Source organism: Hyperolius riggenbachi, chromosome 3 (genome assembly GCF_040937935.1).
Source record: "Hyperolius riggenbachi isolate aHypRig1 chromosome 3, aHypRig1.pri, whole genome shotgun sequence".
NCBI classification, from domain to species: Eukaryota; Metazoa; Chordata; class Amphibia; order Anura; family Hyperoliidae; genus Hyperolius; species Hyperolius riggenbachi.
The window spans coordinates 194,652,731-194,674,676 of record NC_090648.1 but is presented as its reverse complement, the minus strand read 5'-3'; positions in this window follow the sequence as shown (position 1 = coordinate 194,674,676).

Below are 21,946 nucleotides of genomic sequence, written 5' to 3'. Positions count from 1 at the left end.
GTGGCAGGAGGTTTAGTGTACTTGTTTACAGCAGACTGTGCACAGTACCAGCGCTGTTGCAGCTGCCAGCACTCTACAAAGATGTTGGAATGTTTTGCATGGCTCAGTACTCTTAGTCCTCTTTACTTCTTGTAGCGCCAAGCTGCTTTGCAGCATCCTCGTATGGCTCCCAGGTGTGTCACCTGACCCCCATCGGGTGAAGTGACGCATTGGAGCCATACACGGAGAACGCCACAAAGCAGCTGGAAGCTGCAAGAAGTGAAAAGGATGGCGCCCAGAGGATTTGTAAGTAGCTTCTGCTGCGTACCACTCTAAGGTAAATCCGTGAGGAGGGGAGGGGGTGGGTAGTGTTATTTTAAAGTCTACCAGAGTTCAAAAATAAAGATTTTATACATACCTAGGGCTTCCTCCAGCCCCATCCGCCTGGATCGATCCCACGCCACCGTGTTGCGATGTCTGCAGCTATGATAACGGATCCTCGCATGTCTGTCAGTCGGAGCCAGTCTAACGTAAGAGAAGTGCGCTGTTTACGTATCTCTCCAGCGGCTGCTGGAAAGATACGTAGAGGGCGCACTTCTGCGTAGACTGGCTGCAATGACGGAAGTGTGTAGACCCGGTTCCCAAAGCTGCGGGCAGAGGAGGAGGGCGGCGTGGAAGCGAACCAGGTGGATGGGACTGGAGGAAGCACCAGGTATGTATAAATCTTTTTATTTTCTCAATTCTGAGTCCCTTTAACGCTGGTTGTTTGAAGCAACTGGAACGAACACACATAAACACAGATACATGAGACTAATGTACTACCTACAATTTTCAGTTAAAGAAAACATGAACTGAAAGTAAATGTATGAGATACGTGTGTACTGTATTCAATATTTATTAAGTCTGCTGGACTGGGAGCTGTTGGTTATTACTTATGTATAGGCTGGGTGGTTGGTGGCTATTAGATTAAAGAACTATGCATGCTTTGGGGGGCTGGAATCTATTGCTGAAATGCTTATGTTGTGGTGGGCTAGTTGTCATTAAAGGGAAGGTTCAAGCAAAACAAAAAAATGAGTTTCACTTACCTGGGGCTTCTACCAGCCCCATGCAGCCATCCTGTGCCCTCGTAGTCACTCACTGCTGCTCCAGTCCCCCGCTGTCAGCTTGCCAACCTCGGAGGTCGGTGGGCCGTATTGCGTACATTTTTACGCATTCCCGCTAGTGCAGGAACATTAACGCATACATTTTTACGCGTTACTGGTTCAATGCGTAAATTTTAACAGCAATTCCCCTCACACACTGCACTGTCTGAGAGACCTTCCTAGCGCCTCCTATTACACAACAGTTTTAGAAGGAATCTTAAGATGCCCTGAGAGAGTTCTGCACGGATTTCTAAAAACCTACTAATATTTTGTCTCACACGCTTGATAAATCTGGCCCTGTGTGCTGGGGGTTGGCAGACATCAGAATCCTTTATTTTGCCACGTGCGGCAGTTGCCACACCCAGAATTGTTTGTGGTACACATCGGCATAGTGCAAAATACATACAGTGGAAAAAAAAACAGTACAACAAAAATTACAGAGAAGAAGGGAACAAGCATAGAAAAAAACATACATCAGGATATTGAAGCCTATGTGACATGCAGGGGTACCCGGCTAAAGGTACTTGGTCAAAATGTGGCTGTGACAAAAAGTGGGAACATGCTTCAATTGCAGCTTGCCAACATTCCACTGCATATTATAAAAGTACAACAAACTGACAGGGTGAAAGCAGAAATTAATGGTTCAACCCCGCCGAACTTTCGCTAGGGCCAAGTGCATTCTGTCTCTATGGAAGTTTGACATTGTCTTACTACAGAGCAACTTCTGCAGGCAGGGTGAAGAGAGAAATGATGGACTCTGAAAACAATGGATGCTGTCTGTCACTTAAAGTGGATCCGAGATAAACTTTTACTTATTGCATAAATGTGTTCCTTTCATATAGTTTATAGGGCAATCCTCGAGCCTTTTCAATACTTACTTTTTTTTTTTAAAGTTCAGATCCCCTATAAACGAAACAAGCCTCGCCCACAGCTCCTTTTGTGCCTTGGCACTCTTAGAGCAATGTAGCAAGGGCTGATAGGAGCTCAGTCTGGGCAGGAGGAGGAGGTCTTACTAGCCGTACAAATTCTAAAACACTGCGCCACAGGTCATACAATGATTACCACTTTATATGTACAGTCAGTGGGCTCGCTGCAAAAAAAGTCCAGTGTAGGATAATATACTTCAAAGATATTGCTGCGCTCTCCACTCCTGTAAGGAAACAAATTCCACATAGGGCAATAACGTTCAATCTAAGTTTCACACTAATCCAGCTCCCACAGTCACCAGTGATGTGTGCTTCAGTGATTCATTACTCTCTCTCCCCCACCCCTCTCGTTGGATGCTCACCAGATTATACTCTTAGATGCACTTTGAGTACAGTTCTATTTCCGGTTCCAGTTAACTCTAGAGGGAAAGAGAGGAGCTCCACATAGGGTAATACAGTTCACAACAATAGAACAATCAGGGTACTCCAAACACCGTGCTTCTGTATTAACACCCAACAACCGTGCCACTCCAACGTATTCCACGCCACACTTCTCACCAGATGTAGCCCACCTTTCTTATCACAGGTGGAGACTGCGCTTTTTGTTGTACCACTCAATCAAGAATACGATCCTCAAAGGTTGAAACAAGGCCTCTCATAAGGTCCTTCCTTTAATAACTGTTAAAAAGCTTGCTCCATAAAAACATAAAAAGAAAGAACAACCGCATATAGCGTATTACAGTTGACACTTTCTCTATGCGCAATAGCAATCTCACTTACGCCTTCAGAAGTATATCTCGCATGTCATATACAGATGGCTGTCCAATGCCCATCCGCCTGGCGCCCGGGTGCGTGTAGCCAAGTTCGCGCTCCCCCGTTCCGCCTCCTAACTCAGTCGCAGGGTTCCGTCTCGTGTGCTCTACGAATGACCGGCCGGTCCATGCACTTCCTAGTGCCTTGCGACGTCGAACGTGTAGCTCCGCCCTACGCGCGTTTCGTCATCAACGCCAGACTCATCAGGGGCTCCGCCTCCTGCCGTGCGACGTCACACTACATAGTCCCTGCTGCCTCCTGATTGGAGGATCTTCCGCCTTATTGCTGGATGGGCATTGTTTACAAAATGATGTATAACCCGCATAATTAAACCTCTTATCCTATATTCGCCACAGTGTCTCCATATATATACAATATGTCCTTTATTCTTACATGCCCACCCACTGTTGTAGCGTATCATCACTCCACCTTGTGTTTTCCAATGGTATTGTCAGTGTTCAGACTCTAGTGATAGTGCAATTAAAGTGCTGGTTGCAAATTTCATTGTGAACACCTCAATGTTTTGACCTATAAAAATTGACACTCAACTCCCCCCCTCCCCCCCTACTGAATAACAATTATGAAAAATGTTTACTACCAATTGTCCCATTCCAACCACTACCGATATCAGCCACAACAGTGGGTGTATACTCTAATCGTTAGCAATGTGGCAATTCAAATCGAATTCAATATTTAGCCCCTGTGGGCTGATGGTTCTCAAATTGAAAATCCATTTGCCCTCGGCTTTGGAGATTTCTTTCGTTAGATTGGATCCTCTCCATTTTTTTACATATTTTTCCAGGGCCATAAACTTCAAACCTTTTGGATCCCTATTGTGATGTAATTTAAAATGCTTCGACACACTGTGGCTTTCTAGGCCTTTCTTAATATTATTTACATGTTCCCTAATCCGTTTAAAAAGTTCTCTGGTAGTTCTTCCTATATATTCTAGCCCACAAGGACACCACAATATGTAGACTACCCCCTTAGTCCTACAAGTGATACATTGCTGAACCTTGTGAATCTTCCCTGTATTTCTGGATGTGATTTGTTGCCCCCTTACTGCCTGGGCTTCTCTGCATCCCAGACAGCTCCTACATGGAAAAAAACCTTTCTGACCCAGCATGTCACTGGTTACTATTGTGGGTGGCTCTAAGCAGCTTGTCACCAGAGTGGATTTCAGTGTCGGGGCTCTTCTATATATAAACTGGGGTTTTTTGGGTAAAACCTTCTGGAGTACTCTGTCGGCCTGAATAATATTCCAATTATTGCCAATAATCTTCTCAAGATCCCTATGTTGCCGATTGAAATCCAGCAGAATGGCGTACTCTTTAGTATTAGCACTTCCTCCAGACCCACTCACTAGTAGTTGCTGTCTGGAGAGTTTTCCCACCCTGACTCTTTCAGCTCTGAGTACTTGTTCGCTGTACCCTTTTTCCAAAAATCTATTTAAAACAGTTTCACTCTGTTCCAGATAGTCCCCCATATGGGTGCAATTCCGCCTGATCCTTATAAACTGTCCTCTTGGGATATTCTTGAGCCAGTTGGTATGATGACAGCTTCCTATAGGTATATATCCGTTTCTATCTGTACTTTTGAAGTGCGTTTTAGTGGTGAGCACACCTTCTTCTTTCCTGATCTGTAGGTCTAAAAAATCCACTCTATCCTTATTTATATTTACAGTTATATTAATCTCCGGCCAGATCTTATTTAAATCTTCACAAAATTGTTTCAGAATTTGCTCTGGCCCTCTCCACACAAAAAAGAGGTCGTCAATGAACCTTGACCATGACACCACCTTATCATAATGCTCCAGTTGCTGTACCCTCTTTTCCCATTCCCCCATATATAAATTGGCTACACTGGGTGCAAACTTTGCCCCCATGGCACATCCCGTCTGCTGTAAGAAGAATAGATTGGAAAGATTAGAAACTGAGATTGATGAATTGAAATTAAAAATGGAAATACATAAAGGAGAGGAAAGATACCAACAAAAAATGGAGGATCTTACGAAACTGCTGGTTAATAATGAGAAAGAAATTATGGACATTAAACAAAGAAGATACTCCAATGACTGCAGGGACTACAGAACCCAGCAGGCTTATAGATGGCAGGTTAAACTAAATGAACAACAGATTAATAAAAACATAACCCCGGAAACACCGGATACTAATGCATCAGAACAGATAGTCAATACTAAACAGGTCCCTAACATTATAAACAAGCGACCAACTGAACCAGAATATACAGGGCCCCCACAGGAAAGGACCTGGGACCTCCCAAAAAATCCACACTGGCAAAGACGACCTAGAAGCCCCAAACAGAATAGACCCCCGAAATACCCACAGAAGCAGGACAGATATGGTACTCAATATTATCATCTGAGGGATAGAAATCCCTCTAGACATACCAGACAACAGCTGGTGGAAAAACTGGTGGAAGATGGCAGAAATCCCCCCAGATATAACAGATATCTATCGTCAGAGGATGATCGGAATCCCTCTAGAAACAACAGATACCAAGTACTAGAAGATGACGATAGAGATCCCTCCACGATTAAGAATTATCCGGTTGGGAATGAAGATCGGGAACGTTTTTTAGGGATAGATCAGTGGGAAGAATGGGACTATTTATAAGAAAAGGAGGAAGAAGGCTGGGGCAGAGGAAGCAAAAGAGCAATAGAAGAGGCTGTAGGGGAGGAGTTAGAAAAGAAAAGGAGAAGATAGAGGAGCAGCAAGGGAAAGGAATTTTTAATATTAGCAAAATACCCCTTACAAAAGCTCAAATTAAACTACTGGACAAGGGTTTGAACTATGCCCCCCCAAAACCCTTTAATAAATTTGGAGCGTACCTGGATATTCAGAAATATACAAGGAAGCTTAACATCAAAAAATACTTCTTGGGAAAGGAGGGGCCCAGTAGTCGATTCAATCCCCCCACGCAGTATGTCCACACCAGCCTAAGAAATAGATCACTGTTTAATCCCCAGGATCATAGCAAGGAGAACACTATAGAAACTTTCAAAAGAGCGGTCCTTAATGATATGGAGAAGATGCAAGTAAAGAAACTACAAGGATATATGGAGACTAAGACACAAATAAAGAAGTTAGCTGAGAACAAAGATCTTGTCCTGAAGCCAGCAGATAAGGGGGGGGGGGGGGGTTGGTAGTGCTGAGCAAGGAGCAGTACACCACAGAAATGACACGAATTGTACAGGACACGGCAACATATAGACTATTAAGGGGGGACCCAACTTTGAAGTATAAGGAGGTGTTGAAACAGATTCTACTGAAGGCAGAGAAGGATACTATTATCACCACAGATGAGTTTAAATATCTCCTGCCAACCACACCCAGGGTCCCGGTTATATATTATAACCCCAAAATACATAAGAATTCTGAGGATCCACCGGGACGGCCCATAGTTAGCGGCATAGGGTCCCTCACGCAGAGAATAGGGGAATATGTTGATATTTTCCTACAGCCTAGAGTAGTGGAGATCCCAAATCTATTAAAGGATACGAAACATATGTTGCAAGGGTTGGAGCAACTGGATATACAGGAAGATGATGTTTTGGTTACAGGAGACGTAGCCTCACTATATACAGTTATCCCCCATAAGAAGAGTTTACATATCATCAGGAAAGTAATGGAGGAGGAGGGGAGCTTGAAACAGGCTCAAATTGACTTCATTATCCAATTGTTAGAATACTCCCTAAATTATAACTATTTTTGGTACGGAGGGGCATATTATTTACAGCAGACGGGATGTGCCATGGGGGCAAAGTTTGCACCCAGTGTAGCCAATTTATATATGGGGGAATGGGAAAAGAGGGTACAGCAACTGGAGCATTATGATAAGGTGGTGTCATGGTCAAGGTTCATTGACGACCTCTTTTTTGTGTGGAGAGGGCCAGAGCAAATTCTGAAACAATTTTGTGAAGATTTAAATAAGATCTGGCCGGAGATTAATATAACTGTAAATATAAATAAGGATAGAGTGGATTTTTTAGACCTACAGATCAGGAAAGAAGAAGGTGTGCTCACCACTAAAACGCACTTCAAAAGTACAGATAGAAACGGATATATACCTATAGGAAGCTGTCATCATACCAACTGGCTCAAGAATATCCCAAGAGGACAGTTTATAAGGATCAGGCGGAATTGCACCCATATGGGGGACTATCTGGAACAGAGTGAAACTGTTTTAAATAGATTTTTGGAAAAAGGGTACAGCGAACAAGTACTCAGAGCTGAAAGAGTCAGGGTGGGAAAACTCTCCAGACAGCAACTACTAGTGAGTGGGTCTGGAGGAAGTGCTAATACTAAAGAGTACGCCATTCTGCTGGATTTCAATCGGCAACATAGGGATCTTGAGAAGATTATTGGCAATACTTGGAATATTATTCAGGCCGACAGAGTACTCCAGAAGGTTTTACCCAAAAAACCCCAGTTTATATATAGAAGAGCCCCGACACTGAAATCCACTCTGGTGACAAGCTGCTTAGAGCCACCCACAATAGTAACCAGTGACATGCTGGGTCAGAAAGGTTTTTTTCCATGTAGGAGCTGTCTGGGATGCAGAGAAGCCCAGGCAGTAAGGGGGCAACAAATCACATCCAGAAATACAGGGAAGATTCACAAGGTTCAGCAATGTATCACTTGTAGGACTAAGGGGGTAGTCTACATATTGTGGTGTCCTTGTGGGCTAGAATATATAGGAAGAACTACCAGAGAACTTTTTAAACGGATTAGGGAACATGTAAATAATATTAAGAAAGGCCTAGAAAGCCACAGTGTGTCGAAGCATTTTAAATTACATCACAATAGGGATCCAAAAGGTTTGAAGTTTATGGCCCTGGAAAAATATGTAAAAAAATGGAGAGGATCCAATCTAACGAAAGAAATCTCCAAAGCCGAGGGCAAATGGATTTTCAATTTGAGAACCATCAGCCCACAGGGGCTAAATATTGAATTCGATTTGAATTGCCACATTGCTAACGATTAGAGTATACACCCACTGTTGTGGCGGATATCGGTAGTGGTTGGAATGGGACAATTGGTAGTAAACATTTTTCATAATTGTTATTCAGTAGGGGGGGAGGGGGGGAGTTGAGTGTCAATTTTTATAGGTCAAAACATTGAGGTGTTCACAATGAAATTTGCAACCAGCACTTTAATTGCACTATCACTAGAGTCTGAACACTGACAATACCATTGGAAAACACAAGGTGGAGTGATGATACGCTACAACAGTGGGTGGGCATGTAAGAATAAAGGACATATTGTATATATATGGAGACACTGTGGCGAATATAGGATAAGAGGTTTAATTATGCGGGTTATACATCATTTTGTAAACAATGCCCATCCAGCAATAAGGCGGAAGATCCTCCAATCAGGAGGCAGCAGGGACTATGTAGTGTGACGTCGCACGGCAGGAGGCGGAGCCCCTGATGAGTCTGGCGTTGATGACGAAACGCGCGTAGGGCGGAGCTACACGTTCGACGTCGCAAGGCACTAGGAAGTGCATGGACCGGCCGGTCATTCGTAGAGCACACGAGACGGAACCCTGCGACTGAGTTAGGAGGCGGAACGGGGGAGCGCGAACTTGGCTACACGCACCCGGGCGCCAGGCGGATGGGCATTGGACAGCCATCTGTATATGACATGCGAGATATACTTCTGAAGGCGTAAGTGAGATTGCTATTGCGCATAGAGAAAGTGTCAACTGTAATACGCTATATGCGGTTGTTCTTTCTTTTTATGTTTTTATGGAGCAAGCTTTTTAACAGTTATTAAAGGAAGGACCTTATGAGAGGCCTTGTTTCAACCTTTGAGGATCGTATTCTTGATTGAGTGGTACAACAAAAAGCGCAGTCTCCACCTGTGATAAGAAAGGTGGGCTACATCTGGTGAGAAGTGTGGCGTGGAATACGTTGGAGTGGCACGGTTGTTGGGTGTTAATACAGAAGCACGGTGTTTGGAGTACCCTGATTGTTCTATTGTTGTGAACTGTATTACCCTATGTGGAGCTCCTCTCTTTCCCTCTAGAGTTAACTGGAACCGGAAATAGAACTGTACTCAAAGTGCATCTAAGAGTATAATCTGGTGAGCATCCAACGAGAGGGGTGGGGGAGAGAGAGTAATGAATCACTGAAGCACACATCACTGGTGACTGTGGGAGCTGGATTAGTGTGAAACTTAGATTGAACGTTATTGCCCTATGTGGAATTTGCTTACTAGCCGTAGATTTCAGAGGGGAGGAGGAGGATTGAGCTGAGAGCTGGAGATGCTATCGGCTTGCCTGTGTAATGTGGCAGAACATGGCCACTCTCATTGTATCGCAGGAAGGAATACTGAAATACAGTTGAAGCTGTTTGCAGCTAGATTTGCTGTGCAAACTATCTAAATTTTAGATAAGACATATAGACAAGTTACTTGTTATAGTTAGTTTTTCACCTCGGATCCGCTTTACCACTTGTCGGCCGCGCACTCATAACGCGCGTCGGCAAAGTGGCAGCTGCAGGACCAGCGACGCAGATCTGCGTCGCCGGCTGCAGGCTATTTAATCAGGAAGCAGCTGCTCTCGCGAGCAGCTGCTTCCTGTCAATTCACGGCGGGGGGCTCCGTGAATAGCCTGCGGGCTGCGGCTCGCAGGCTAAATGTAAACACAAGCGGAAATAATCCGCTTTGTTTACATTTGTACAACGCTGCTAACAGTAGCAGCGTTGTACCAGATCAGCGATCCCCGGCCAATCAGCGGCCGGGGATCGCTGTCACATGACAGGCAGGAGCCTTTTAGAGGCTGCACAGGACAGATCCGTTCCTGTGCAGCCTCCGATCTCCGGGGAAGGGAGGGAGGAGAGGGGGAATCCTGCGGTGGAGGGGGCTTTAAGGTGCCCCCCCCCGCCAGCCACACGCAGGCAGGAGCGATCAGACCCCCCCAGCACATCATCCCCCTAGTGGGGAAAAAGGGGGGCGATCTGGTCGCTCTGCCTGGTGTTTGATCTGTGCTGGGGGCTGTAGAGCCCACCCAGCACAGATCAGCAAAATCAACGCTGGTCCTTGAGGGGGGGTACAGGCTGGGTCATCAAGTGGTTAAAGTGCATTGCTTTGTTTGCAGAGAGGCCCAACTAAGGAACTGGCAGCTCAGGATAGGTGAGGGAAGCAGTAAAGGGACAGGTTTTTTTTTTCTAAGGGCCTTCATTACCGCATCGTATACTCAAGTCCATCATTGATTTGTTTTTTTATTGCACTGTATCTCAGCTGATATAACAGTGTTTTACACACAATCTAAGGAATAGATCTTACCCTTTTCCCACTCCACCTTTAAAGCTATGTTTTTACCTTTGCTGTCACTCAAAACCAGACTGTTCGCCTAAAAACAAGTTTCACCTTTATCTATCTGTCAAACAACACATTACTGTTTGCATATACCTTGACATTGTGTTTTTACAGACAAAGAATTTGACCAATGCTCAGATGCTTTAGCTTATTGGAATGGCATATGAAATTGTCAGGTATTTGTCCAAAAGTTATAAATAAATACCGTATATACTCGCAAGCAAGCCAAATTTTTTACCCCCCAAAAGTGGCCCAAAAGTTGGGGGGTCGGCTTGCTTGCGAGTCATGTGTCTCTCCCCCCGCTCCCAGTATGGGTAGATGGGTGGGTAGGTAGTGCCCCTCCCCGCTCCCCCCGTGGTCGCAGCTGCTATTACCTTAGCTGGCGCCGCTTCCTCTATCCCCGTCCTGCTCGTACGGTAACTAATTCACAGCAGCGTGCCCCACGGCGGCTGCTGTGATGAGGGAGGAAACCATAGAGACCGGTTCCCATAGTAACGGTGATTCATATCGCCGCTACAGGAAGCCGCTCTCTCTAGGCTTCCTCCCTCATCACAGCGGCCGCCGTGGGGCGCGCTGCTGTGAATTAGTTACCGTATGAGCAGGACTGGGATAGAGGAAGCGGCGCCGGCTAAGGTAATAGCAGCGGGAGCGGGGAGGGGCACTACCTACCTACCCACCCACCTACCCATACTGGGACTATACTAGCCATACTGGGCACTATGTTAGCTATACTGGGGCGCTACCTACCCATACTGGGCACTATACTAGCCATACTGGGCACTATACTGGGGCGCTACCTACCCATACTGGACACTATACTAGCTATACTGGGCACTTTACTAGCCATACTGGTGGACTACCTACCCATACTGGGCACTTTACTAGCTATACTGGGTCGCTACCTACCCATACTGGGCACTATACTAACTATACTGGGACACTATACTAGCTATACTGGGCACTTTACTAGCTATACTGGGTCGCTACCTACCCATACTGGGCACTATATTAGCTATACTGGGCACTTTACTAGCTATACTGGGGGACTACCTACCCATACTGGGCACTTTACTAGTTATACTGAGCACTATACTAGCTATACTGGGACACACTTGGGGGATCACGCGGCCAGCATTTCCTACCCCCGGCTTATATGGGGGTCAATCATTTTTTCCTGGTTTTCCAGGTAAAAGTTGGGGGGTCGGCTTATATGCGGGTCGGCTTGCTTGCGAGTATATATGGTACACACTTCAAAATCTGAGCGCTATGCAATAGATAAATGCTTGAGCTTTCTGTTGGTCCTTTTATGTAAAGTTTTACTATTGATTTTGTACTTCCTTTCCTAGCTAGAGCCTGTTTAATTAGATTGTGAGGAATGTATTTTATACATTTGTGACCTCTGCAGAAATTGCTGTTTGGCAGTATAAAAGCTAAAAGATTATTTACAGCCTTAAACGTATTATCACAAAAAAGTAGCAGAACAGCATTCAAACTGTTAAATACAGGACTTTGTTCTGCAGTGGAAAGCTCCTTCAGCTTGTGATCCGCATCCGAAGAGGTGATAACATTATCTTTTGTTTCCGTTCCTCTGTTGTGCTACAATTAAATTACAGCCAGCTATGTGCTGAAAGGCAACTATACTGAGCTGACAAGCAGAGACATATGAGAAATTATCACTAGATAGCTTCTGTATTTATATATTAAAATCTATGAATAAAATGCAATGGCAGCTATTAGGGCAGATAAACTGTACTTTGAGAACCTGTAATTTCTAAACAGACAATATAACTTTTGCACAAAAGCATATATGGTAACTGAATGGGTAATAAAAAGTAGGAAACCTGAGGAAGGGCTCCGCCCGAAACATGTCGTACGTGTGCCTCTGCATGCTATTCAATACAGTTATTTGACTGAAGCCATTTGTGTGCTGTCTCCGTTTGTTCGATTGTACTGCACTGAGGCAGGAGTGGTGTACCTGCAGGAGGCGAGCACCGGCACGGAGGCCTAGACGTAGGCCTAACAAGGTGTGTGACAGGTGAACATTGGAAAATTATTAAATGTTTCGTCAGAGTTTTATACCACTTTTGCAAAATATAATTTTTGAGAAATAAAAGCTTTATTTCTACACCCACTGTAAGCTCCACCTACCATATATACTATAAACCATAACCACAATAAACAGCTGCACTTTCCACAATCAGGTGAATTTGCAGCAAAGATTCCTGCTAATTACATATGTACAATTCTTCCTCTGTGTCTCTGGCTCATACCCTGTATGCAACCCTCTCCACCTCTGTTCCTTAGTGTCTCTAGGGCTGCACACTGCAGCATTGCGTTACCATAACGCTACATGTTACAATGTGACGCTAACGTCGCACTGTGAACATCTCATAGGATTATCATTGCAGTGCGGTAAGCTGCGTTATAAGACTTTATAACACAGCTCCGCAAGTCCCACTATGAATGTAGCTCCAAGGGACCTGGCAAATTATTTTACTAGATCAGAAGTTTACCATTTCAGAAATGGGTATATTCATAGAGGCTCATGGCGGGGACCTGGGGACAGAGTTAGCCAGAGGTTTACTACTGTATATCAGAGTTTACTATAGTAGATTCTACTGTATATACTGCACAATTCCATAGAATTTTAGGTTCTTGCATACTAGGCTGTTGACCAGTAGAGATGGCTTGAACTTGTTCTGAAGCGAATAGCTATGGGGAATGACTTTGCGGTCATTTCCACATACGTCATTTTACGCATTACTGTGCAGACACTTTCCCGGCGGCCGCACATCCTCGATCGCGTGCCCGCAGCCAGGAGTGCTATGCGCATGACGTCACCGGTTGAACATGACCCTTATGAGGCAGCATCCCCTCTACAAGTAGTCAATGACTGACTAAACCCCTAAAAGCAACCCCCCCCCCATGTTAGCCAGCATTGCTCCCTCCGAATACTCATCGACTTCCCAGCAGGCAGAACCCCCCTCAAAATCAGTGACCCTCCCCTATTAGCCAGCATCCCTCACTTCAGTTAGTCAGTATTCCCCCATTATGCAGCATTACCTCTGAACAAGACAAGCATAAAGAGTCAATTTTGTAGAGCACATAGACATTTCCCCACATGAGGACTGCAATTAGTAACAACTCCTTTAATTATGCAGCATTACCTCATCACCTACCACAGATAGTAAGTGAACTCCATTAGCTGGTCAAACATTTCCTTACCTATCCAGGCCAAGGCGCACTGATCCATCTCTCCACCCCGATTCCTCTGATGTCCAACTTCAACCACCGCTGCTGGGACTAAAAGGTAACTGGCGGGTAATACAGCTGCATTGTATATCAATGTGTGGTTATATTACTGCTGGCAAGGCACAAAGGATGGGAATGCATGCTCAAGGCGCACTCAGTGTGCGAACCCCTGCGTTAAATAGAACTGTTTATTTTGTGACAAATCAGCCAATATCCTACCTGACACTAGACTTTTCTGTTGGGAATATACAGAGCGGCTGCTGGTCGACAGTGATCAGTGTGTTCCGAATTTTAATGTCGCCACAATTTTGTGGGTTTCTTTTGTGATTTCAGGGTGCACTCTTTTCTTTTGGAGGCGGGGGGGGGGGGGGGGGTTGGGGGAGGGTGTCCCATCAGTCACCATAACTATGCAAGTAGACCTACCTATGGCCGCAATACACGACGTATGAATTTACAAAAAAAAAAATCACCCTGCTTTACATTTTTTAAGCGAAACCGTAACCAAAAATTGAACTTCATCCCAATGAGTAGCTGACAACCCCTTTCCCATGACAAATCTTTCACAAATGGATCATCAGGGGGCTCTGTATGGCTGATATTGTAGGGAAAATCCTCCCACAGTGTGATGCCAAGACCATGGTTCTGACATCACACTGTGAGAGCCTTGTTGCATTGTGGGAAATAACAGCTGTTTCCAATTGCCAAAACAAGCAGCCTCTCCTTCCACAGACATCACCTGCCAGCAGTAAAAATGTCACCATGGGATAAATGTCAGAATGTAAATCAGGGAGAGGAAAGATTTTACAATGGGCAGACACTGACTAAATAATTTTTACATGTTTATTGTAAAAATGAAGCTCTTTTTATTGCATTATTTTCACTGGAGTTTCTCTTTACAGTGCCTTTTTCAAGACAATAAAAATATTCATAACTCAAATTTTCACTGTTTATTACAGTAGAATCTGTATAGTAAACTCTGATATAGTAAACTCAGTCCTTCCCTAATCTCTTTACCTGCCCTTGCCCAGTAGTCAGTAATTTGCTAGATAACCATAAACGGTAATTGATTGCTGTACCTATACATATTTTATTTCTGGAGCTGTCACTGGAAGAAAAATAAACAATTTAGATCAGTGTATCTCTAACCTTTCCAGGTTCCTTTTAAACTTTTTCAAGTCACCCTTTGACAAAAATAACTCCTGAAATGTAGTCTCATTTGGAGCACAGGTGACCCCCCCCTCGTATTAGGTCGTCAGAGGTGCAGCCCAGTATGGTGTCACCAGATGTGCCCTGCAGAGTTGCATGTGGAGTCTACAGAAAGGTAATTTACCTGACCACCCTCAGCCACAGAAAAGAGACACCGAGAGCCCAATAGTGTAGTATGTACTGGTATGTGGATATGATAAGTATCTATTTATATTCTCAAACCTGGTTTACCGTCCAGGTAACCACTATATCAGCAGAAGAGGAGATTAGACCTGTCCCCACTCAGGATTAAGAAGTCACTTTCTGTAGATAGGAAATAAGGGGCAACACCTCTCCACCAAGGGTGGACTCAAGAACTGTATAAGCAGACAGAGGCGCCAAAAGGATAAAATATTCGAAAATGTTTAAAATGAGAGGAGGCAGAGGTGGACTTACCTCCCCCAAGCAGAGACACAAACTAATGTTGTGCATTTTCAAAACAACAAAAATGTATTTATATACTCCAGAAAGTGCAAGTGCAACGCGTTTCGCGGGCATCTCTCGCTTCATCAGGCAATAGAAACAGCATAAAACTCTAAGTGTGGAGCTTTGCACCAGACTTATTTGAGTTTTATGCTCCGTTTCTATTGCCTGATGAAGCGGGAGATGCCCGCGAAACACGTTGCACTTTCTGGAGTATATAAATACATTTTTATTGTTTTGAATATACACAACACTCGTGTGTGTCTGCTTTGGGGGAGGTAAGTCCACCTCTGCCTCCTCTCATTTTAAGCATTTTAGAATATTGTATCCTTTTGGCGCCTCTGTCTGCTTATACAGACCCTCAGCCACAGGATCTAACTTCATCCTCCCGAGTACCTGGCAGTCTATTGCTCCGGTAAAGTCTCTTGTCACATAACCCGCCGGTACGTGTCAGCAGGTCATGTGCTGAGAGTTGCTGATGGAACCATGTAGACTGTTGGGAAGGATGGACGAAGCAAAATTGCATGGCCAGAGCGCGGTTGGGTGCCTTCCTCTCCACAGACTCTGCCCCCAAATCTGCAGGGAGGGCAATTGAGGAATCTCCAGGGAAGTTCTCGAGGTGGCTGCCATATTTATTTTTAAGACAGCGGTTAGGTAGAGAGCTTCCGGGCACCAGTTGCAAAAAGAAAACACCTTTATTTCATTCTCCTCAGTACAAAGATTAAAAAGCAGATGTTGTAGCCTTACAGTCTGTTTCGCAGAGTCTAGCTCTGCTTCCTCAGAGGCAAAAAGATTTACACCTTTAACATCTTTACAGCACTTAAATATAGTCTTACCACTCCAGGTGCAATTAGCGCAACTGATGGAATTTAGTGAAGGGAATGCAGAAGATCAGATGTTTCTGACATTGTCAGATCTGACATGATTAGCTGCATGCTTGTTTATGGTATGATTCAGACACTACTACAGCCAAATAGATCATCAAGGCTGCCAGACAACTGGTATCATTTAAAAGGAAGTAAATATGGCAGCCTCCATATTCTTCTCAGTTCAGTGTTCCTTTAAGCCAGTGTTGGAAAATAATGGTGGGCATACAAAATATTGATACTTTGGGCAGAATTTGGACATTCTTCACTTATGGGTGAACACGTTGTTGTTGCCAGCATCTTAGACATTAATTGCTGTGTGTAGAGTTATTTTGATGGGACAGCAAATTTACACTGTTATACAACTTTACATTGTATCAAAGTGTCATATATTCGGATTTGTCCCATGAAAAAATATAACATATTCACAAAAATGTAGGTTTTGAGTTGTCAGGTTAATACCTAATGTAGCTACATGGGGGGAAAAAAAAAGAGTAGCTTATAGTACATTTAACTAATGTACTTCGTGTGTACAAATGTACTACATACAGTATGTCTATTGTACTACCTTCTCTTTGCCTTATACTGGCATTTGGAAGCTGGTGTGTCATCACGCATAATGCATCTGTTTAAATAGCTCACGTTACCAGCTGGTGTGGGTGTATCCTGAAAGTCTGTTGTGTAAGACTGGTATCAAAACACCACACACCTGAAAGGTAGTTGGGTTTGTGAATGTTGACTCACAACACTGAGCACGCTGAGCACAGTGTTGAAACGATAACTTTAGAAATGAGTGATTACTCGTTTTTATCAGTCCATTACATGGGCATTCTGTGTGAGGTTTGATTCTTATCTCTATTGTGCAGTGTATGACAACTTTTCAGTGGTCTCTTTCTTTTTTCGCTTTGCATGTGGAAACTGAAACAATAGGAAATCCTATACAGATAGTATCAATTTCTAAGGCACACATTGCATTAAAGTGAAGAATGTATCAATGGGCAGCACGGTGGCACTATTGCCTTGCAGCGCTGGATCCCTGGTTTGAATCCCAGCCAGGGTACTATCTGCACAGAGTTTGTATGATCTCCCCTTGTTTGTGTGGGTTTCCTCCGGTTACTGGTTTCCTCCCAAATCTAAAAAAAACATACAGATACGTTTATTGGCGTCCCCCTAAATTGGCCCTAGACTACGATACATACATAGACATATGTCTATGGTAGGGATTAGATTGTGAGTTCCTCTGAGGGACAGTTACATAGTTACATAGTTATTTGGGTTGAAAAAAGACATTCGTCCATTGAGTTCAACCAGAGAACAAAGTACAACACCAGCCTGCTCCCTCACATATCCCTGTTGATCCAGAGGAAGGCGAAAAACCCTTACAAGGCATGGTCCAATTAGCCCCAAAAGGGAAGAAATTCCTTGCCGACTGCGGATGGCAATCAGAAAAATCCCTGGATCAACACCACTGGGCATTACACAGTAATTGTAGCCATGGATGTCTTTCAACGCAAGGAAAGCATCTAAGCCCCCTTTAAATGCCGGTATAGAATTTGCCATAACTATTTCCTGTAGCAATGTATTCCACATCTTAATCACTCTTACTGTAAAGAACCCTTTCCTAAATAAATAGCTAAAACGTTTAGTTAAGTGGCAAGACACTATATACTCTGTTCAGCGCTGCAGATTTTGTCGGTGCTCTATAAATACTAAATAATAATAATGACACTTCATGGGCCAGCTTAAAAGGAACCAGAGCCGTAAGACCTATGGAAGCTGCCATATTTATTTCTTTTTAAACAATAATTGTTGCTATGGCAGTACTGCTGATCTTTCTGGTCAGTAGGGTCTAAATCACACACCTGAAACAAGCATACAGCTAATGTCAGGTTTGTCTCAAAGTTTTGATCTGCATGCTTGTTCAGGTTCAACGGCTTAAGGTACCGTGTTTCCCCAAAAATAAGACCTGCCCCGAAAATAACACTTAACTTTTATTTCAAGTATGTTTGAAATATAAGCACTCTCCTGAAAATAAGCCCTAGCTGTATCAGGCATGGACTGGCCCAGGGCTGTAGTGTGCAAGGCGGACGGCTCATTGGGGGCCCAATGTAACTACCTTCGCTCCCTCCCTCTGCAGAGTGGCAAGCGGAGCATTACAGCAGAAGAAACTCACTGGTTTCCGACATGCCAGCATTAACGTCTCTCAGCAGTGCCAAGCTTCCTCTCCTTAACAATGGCGGCTCTTGCAATGTCACACATACGCACGTACCGGCGCCTCACATTGCACCACTGTTGTCATGGAGAAGAGGCTGGGCTCGGCTAAGGAGAGACGTTGACGCTGACACAGAAGCTGGTGAATTTCTTCTGCTGTAATACTACGCTCACCACTATGCAGAGGGAGGGAGGGAGGAAATGTCTATACTGGGCTGTGGGCTGCCGCTGGGGACCAGAACAACTGGGGGTAAATCTGACTACAGAGGAGCACAGCTAGATATATGGGGGCACATCTGACTACATGGAGCACATAGCATCACCCCTCAAAGTATAACTCTTCCCCCAATATAAGCCTTAGCACATCTTTTTTTTGGAAATAAATTATATAAGACAGTGTCATATTTTCGGGGAAACATGGGTATTAAAGGCAAAGGATCAGCAGGACAGCCAGGCAATGTGCATTATTTAAATGTAAACAAAAAGTAAACATGCAGCAGGTGCTGTATCCTAGTTGTTTTTATAGCTACTAGAGTTTCAGCTTGTTGTGAGTTTTTTGAGTGCAGAGGGTTAATGACTGATTCTAATACTAAATAGGACAAAAGGTTTAAATCTACCTTTAAAGGGGTTCTGTTGACCTTTTAAAAAACAAAAACTGCCACTTACCTGTGGCCTCTATTGGCCCCCTGCAGCTGGAATGTCCCGCGCCATCCTCTTATGATGCCCTGTTCCCTGCCGCCGGTCCCGGTGTAATTATTCGTCTAACTAGACAACTAGAAGTGCGGCTGCGCGGCCATGGCCACGCGCTTCAGCGGGAGCTTACTGCGCATGCGCAGTATGAAGTTTTCCTGTACTGCGCCTGCGCAGTAAGCTCCCACTGAAGCGCGTTGGAGCGAGCACGTGCACAAAAGATTGAAACCTTTTGTCCTATTTAGTTTTAACGTTTTGACTTTCATGGCGCATGAGGGCAATTTATCAATGTTATTTAGCTCCAAACAGACAAATCTTAAAGGAGACCTTAAAAAAAAGGTTTAATATATATACTGTAATTACCTCACTGATCTACTGGCTCTTCAGACCCCTCAAGGCTCCTTACTACATTCTGGCATCCTTCTGTCTTGCTGCTGCATGCTCCATTTGGATCTCAGGTTGTATCTTCAGGGTGCATGCGCTGTCCACCTACACACACTCTCAGTACTCGCTCCTAAATGGCTGTGTGTAACAGCCATCACTAGTATCATCCTGCGCATGCGCATTTCTTCTTTCTTTCTAAACTGAGCATGCCCAGGATACAACCATGGGGGCAGGTGGAGTAAACTGCTCATGCACCGGGCTCCAAATGATCCCAGTCACACCCAGGGCCAGATTTAGGTCAAGGCCACCTAGGCCATGGCCTAGGGCACCACAGGAGCAAGGGCACCAAAGCAGCAGACTAAACTGGTGCAGCATTTGCAAGCTTGCAAATGCTGCAATTCAGGGAGATCAGGCGAGCACCAGCCACCTGTGTAGCAGCCACCTTGCCACCTATACTGGAGGGGGAGGGGTCATCAGGCTACCTACACTAGAGAGAAAGTGGGGAGGGGTCATTTGGCTACCTATACTGGAGGGGGGTCATAAGGCTACCTATACTAGAGGGGAAGGTTCATCTGGCTACCTATACTGGTGAGAATGGGATAGGGGTCAACCTGCTACCTATACTGAAGGGGGGCGGCTGGTGACATTGGCCTTGGGCGGTAAAGAGTACAAATCCGGCCCTGGTCACACCTCCTAATGGGGCATTCAGCTGCAAGAGAGAAGGGAGACCGCACTGAAAAAGTAGCCTGGAGCAAAGCAGGTCATTTTGATGCTGCAGGATGACACCGGTAATGCTATAGTACGCGTTCACTGCAAGGGTAATTCGGGGTTCCGGTGGTTGCCTGACCCCAAATTACTTCTCCCTCCAAGTTGCTATGACTAGGAGGGGGAATACTGTATTTTTTGGACTAAAGGACTCACTTTTTCTCCCCCCAAAAGTAGGGAAAAAAGTCACTGCATCTTATATCCAAATGCAGGGAGTTCCTGACTTGTAAACGCCTGCCAATACAAACCTCCAACATGCCGCAATGTACTCCCTGTACTGTGCCCATGCAGAGGAGGACACAGGGAGACACAAAGAGGAATACAGGAAGACACAGGAGGACACAAGGGGGACAGGAGGACACAGTGAGACGCAAGAAGTACAAGGGGGCATAATCCACAAGATGCCCCTTCACCATGGATGCACCAGGTTTAGTATGTATATTTTTCCCCCTGGATTTTGTCCTCTAAACCTAGGTGCGTCTCATGGTTAGGAGCGTCTTATAGTCCGAAAAATACGGTTAGTATTTAACGGCGCCGGGAATTTGAGCGGCAGGAGGGTGCACCCAGCTCACCGGCGACGTTATAATATGTATGTGTCTGGAGGGGTCGGAAGAGCCTATAGAATATAGAGGTGTGTATATATATATATATATATATCAAATTCACGCATCACCAATGCAGAGTCTGCATCGTGTTGCTCGCCCCATGATCCGTGTATAGCGCATGGATTATGCAGCAATGCAAGTCAATGGGCGCCACAGCAAGTGTAAAAGACGGGAGCCTGGTGCGATGCGGCTCGCATGAGTGGAGAGACAGGAATCCCAGTGACCTGTTTCCTGGCCAGCTAGCTAGGGGGTGGAGCTTTACATATGGCCTTAGTGCTGCACAGTGGTGCAGGGTCATATGTAGGCTGCTTTCTAATAGGTGTGAAAACGGTCTGAAGCTACTGAAGTTCTTATTTGTTCCCTCACTGAGTTTTACCATTCCTGACAACTTATTGGTGAGAGTTGTCCTACAATGCAAAGGCAGAAAAAAGGCCCTTTCACAGTATTGAGTGCAGTGTGGCAGGTTCTGACGGAGTAATGCACAGCATGGCAGTGAAGTATACTTTCATTGTACTGTATGCTTTGCTGCATAGTCGCACCACAAGTCTGTGTGGTGCAACTTTTTGGCAGCATTGCAATATGCACATGCACAGTGTGAAAGGGCCCTTAGAGGCAACAACTTTTAACCCTTATAAAAAGGAACACAGCCTAGTTTCAAGAAGGGCTGAGACTGTACATACATGTATATCTTGTCCTGTCATATTTAGGCTTACCTCTCCTTTACACTACACTCGGGAATCTGCATAGGTAAGAAGGAAGGGAGGGAGGCACACTGGGAGGAAAGTGAGCTGCCTTTCCATTATCAGGTGCGTGTAGGCATGAATCTATAGTGCCTTATGGTAAATCCGGCTCTGTGACGCAGGGAAATGCCGTTAGTAGAATATCTATTCTACTATCACTGGCTTGAGTCCTGGGAGACAAGCTCTTAGGCAGGGAACACACTTGACTTTCAGTTTTCCGCGCGCGTTTTCCTGCATACTTTTTCTGCACACCAAGTGTGTTTCCATGCAGGAAAACGCACGCGTTTTTTTCCCAGCAGCTGATGTAATTGATAGAGAAAACTGACAAAATGTGCAGAGTCATCATGCAGAATGTCAGTTTTTTTTTCTGCGCGCGAACAACACAGTAAGTGTGCACTAGCCCATTGATTAACATGAGTTCTCAGTTTTTCTGTGCAGAAAACGCGCACGAAAACTGTCAATTGTGTTCCTTGCCTGAATTGAAATGGAGCTGCAGTGCAGAGCTCTGGCTTGCAGCCTGATCTCTCTTCACCCAGGACTCTCCTCCGCAGACTGCTCG